Source organism: Tenrec ecaudatus, chromosome 18 (genome assembly GCF_050624435.1).
Source record: "Tenrec ecaudatus isolate mTenEca1 chromosome 18, mTenEca1.hap1, whole genome shotgun sequence".
NCBI classification, from domain to species: Eukaryota; Metazoa; Chordata; class Mammalia; order Afrosoricida; family Tenrecidae; genus Tenrec; species Tenrec ecaudatus.
In genome coordinates this window covers 7,921,809-7,925,429 of record NC_134547.1, presented here as the reverse complement: position 1 = coordinate 7,925,429, position 3,621 = coordinate 7,921,809, and positions in this window count along the sequence as shown.

The following is a 3,621-nucleotide window of genomic DNA, read 5'->3' as shown; positions in this document are numbered from 1 at the left end:
CTTTGCGGGGAGGCGGGTTGTGAACCGAAATAAAATGAAGACTTCCCCCCCTTGGTCTCTGTGTCTGATCTTTGAGAGGAGAAGTTGGGGAGTGGTCCAGGCTGCTCTAAGGAGCCACTCGTAGAGCCAGACAACTTGTAATGTACATAGGCAGCCACAGAAAGGATAGCCAAAGTTGCTGCCCGCTTCCCATGGCCCTTGTCTCCAACACCAAAAAGCATGCCCACCTCCGAGATGAAAGGAGCTGATGCCTACATGTTGGGGGGCTACTCGTTGAAGAGCTCATTTTCTCCCGCAAACCTCTTAGGGGAAATAGAGACCTAGACAGGCTTGAAGTCAGTCATCCAAACTCCAAAACTCATTGACATCCAGTCCATGCTGACTCAGTGGCCCCTTGTGGGTTTCCAAGACTCACTGTTTATGAGAAGAAAAAGCCCAGTCTTTCTTCCTGAGGAGCTGGGGTTGTTTTTGAACCGTCAATTCTTTTATTAAGCATTTTATTAGGGACTCATACAACTCTTATCACAATCCATACATATACATACATCAATTGTGTAAAACAGTACATTCATTGCCCTCATCATTTTCAAAACATTTGCCCTCCACTTAAGCCCTCCCCGCTCCCCCCTCCCTCATGAGCCCTTGCTAAGTTATAAATTATTATTTTGTCATATTTTGCCCTGTCCGACATCTCCCTTCAACCCCTTTTCTGTTGTCCGTCCCCCAGGGAGGAGGTCACATGTAGGTCCTTGTAATCAGTTCCCTCTTTCCAACTCACTCTCCCTCTACCCTCCAGTATCGCCCCTCACACCCCTGGTCCTGAAGGTATCATCCTCCCTGGATTCCCTGTGCCTCCAGCTCCTATCTGCACCAGTGTACATCCTCTGCTCTATACTTGCAAGGCAGGATTCGGATCATGGTAGTTGCGGGGGAGGAAGCATTTAGGAACTGGAGGAAAGCTGTATTCTTCATTGGACATCGCACCCTGAATGACTCATCTCCCCTAGACCCCTTGGCAAGGGCATCTGCAGTGGCTGACAAATGGGCTTTGGGTCTCCACTCTGCACTTCCCCTTCATTCACTATGGTAAGATTTTTTTTCTCTGATGATGCCTTATACCTGATCCCTTGGACACCTCGTGATCGCAAAGGCTGGTGTGCTTCTTCAATGTGGATTTTGTTGCTTCTGAGCTAGATGGCCGCTTGTTTACCTTCAAGCCTTTAAGACCTCAGACACTATCTCTTTTGATAGCCAGGCACCATCAGCTTTCTTTGCCACATTTGCTTATGCACCCGTTTGTCCTCAGCGATGGTGTCATGGAGGTGTGCACCCAATGATATGACTTTTTGTTCTTTGATGCCTGATAACTGATCCCTTCAGAACCTTGTGATCACACAGAACCACCATTCTTAACCACACCCACCAGCCACTCCTGTCATGAAAAAAAAAAAAAAAACCCACCTAACCATATCCACCTGGCTTGGAGAACGCTTGCTGCAAGAGGAGCAATACAAATGTTCGCTCTCTACCCTTTCTCCTCGGAGTGTAGAAATGGAACATATATTGAGAGACTCGACCCAAATAACCAGTCGGCTTGTCAACGAAGCACCAGTCAGTACACCAACCAATGAAAGAAGCAGTCAATGCACCAGCGAGTTAATACAACCAGCCAACGAAGAATGAGCCAATCCACCAAATAACGAAGGGGCAGTTTTACGAACATTTCATTTGCAATGAAAATATAAAACCATACATGTAGTAGCCTGCCAAAGAGGTCCATGACCTAACTCCTGGAATGTGGACATAGGAGTTCACGTGGCAAAAGGCACTTGACAGATGTGATTCATGACGGATCTACGGACGGGAAAGATCTCTTGGCTCTGCGTGGGCCTAATGCAGGCACGGTAGGGTCTTTATAAGGCCAGCAGGGATTTGGAGAGATTTCGCTGTTGACTGCGGACAGGCAAACGGGTCATGAACCAACAAAGCCCCTGTTGAAAGTTGGGTGTCCTCTAGATGTAAACTGATTTCCTCATAGATCCTCCGAGAAGAAAGTCTTGCCAGCACCTGCTTCAAGGTGCCCCGGTGGCACAGCGGGGTACTGGTTGGGCTGCTAGACCCCAAGGCCAGCACTTCAAACCCACCAGAAGCTCTGAAGGAGAAAGACAGACGGCTGTTGGCTCCTATGAAGATTAGCCAGTGTCAGGAACCCAAAGAGGCAGTCCGGTTCTGTCCACTAGTCACCGTGATGAGTCCGTCGCAATTGCCTGCATGGTTGTGGATAATGCTCTGGTGGTTCAGTCCTGAAAAGTCAGTGGTTCAAGCCAACCAGCTGCCCCGTGGAAGAAAGACGTGGCCCGCAGCTTCCAGAAAAATGGACAGCCTGGGAAACCCAATGGGGCAGTGCTACCCCACACACATGGGGCGCCGTGAGCCCTAATGAACAATCGAAGCTCTTTTGAAACTATTGATGAGAAATCGTTTCTTCCTGTGTGTCCTGGTCAGCCATGGTTGAAAGCTACAGGTAAACAGCCCTCGGGGGTGCTGACATTGCTTTCCTAGCACCTGTGGGGTCTGTGAGCCCTGGTGGCAGAGTGATTAAGAGTTGGGCTGCTAACTGCAAGGTCAAGAGTTTGAAACCACCAGCCAGCTCCTTTGGAGCAGGATGAGACTCTACTTTCCATAGAGTGACAATCTCAGAAAACCCCAGTGGGCAGTTCTATCTTGTTCAATAGGGTCGCTATGAGTCAGAATCTACTTGATAGACAAGTGTGTATGTGTGTTTCAATGTTATTGGGTCAATTCTGACTCTGATTTTTAAAAAATTAATTGGAGTGTTGGTTTGTTTATCTCTCATGGTAAGTCTTTATGGACGCAGAAAGCCTCATCTTTCTCCTGAAAAGCAACTGGCAGATTCAAACTGCTGACCTTGTGGTTGGTAGCCCAACACCTAACCCACTTCACTACCACGGCTGCTGGTTGCCCCCCAGATCAAACGTTTCTGGGATCGCCCACAGCACTGTCATAGCAGAATTCCACCTCCACGTGGCCTCCGCACACCACCGTGAAAAAAGGTTTGGCTGCATCCTGGAGCCAGATGGGCGATTTTCCCATCGCCCGTTGCTAGGTGACTGCTAGGACCTTGCTTGCTGGGATGAGAGGCTCTGAAGAGGTCTATGGGCAAGAATGGGCTTTGTTAAGTGCAGTCCTCCCTGTCCCACTCCCTCCGCCTCTCACCCATAACTGTTATTATTTAATGTCCCATTTTATGGGCCAAAAGGGTGTGTGTGTGTATTTAAAAAAAAAACGTTTTATTAGGGGCTCATACAACTCTTATCACAATCCATACATATGCATACATCAATTGTGTAAAGCACCTCCGTACATTCATTGCCCTCATCATTTTCAAAGCATTTGCTCTCCACTTAATGTGTGTCTCTCTTCATGAATTGACTCCTTTTGCCCTGAGACCAGAAGCACTGGATGGTGCCCGACTCCCATTTCTGGACTTTAAAGGGATTTAGAAAATGTTCATTCTCGATTTTATTTTTGGCATACAGACATTGACCACAGCTGCACCTGCTCGACAGTGATCCAAATGACCTGTTTGGAAACGTGCGA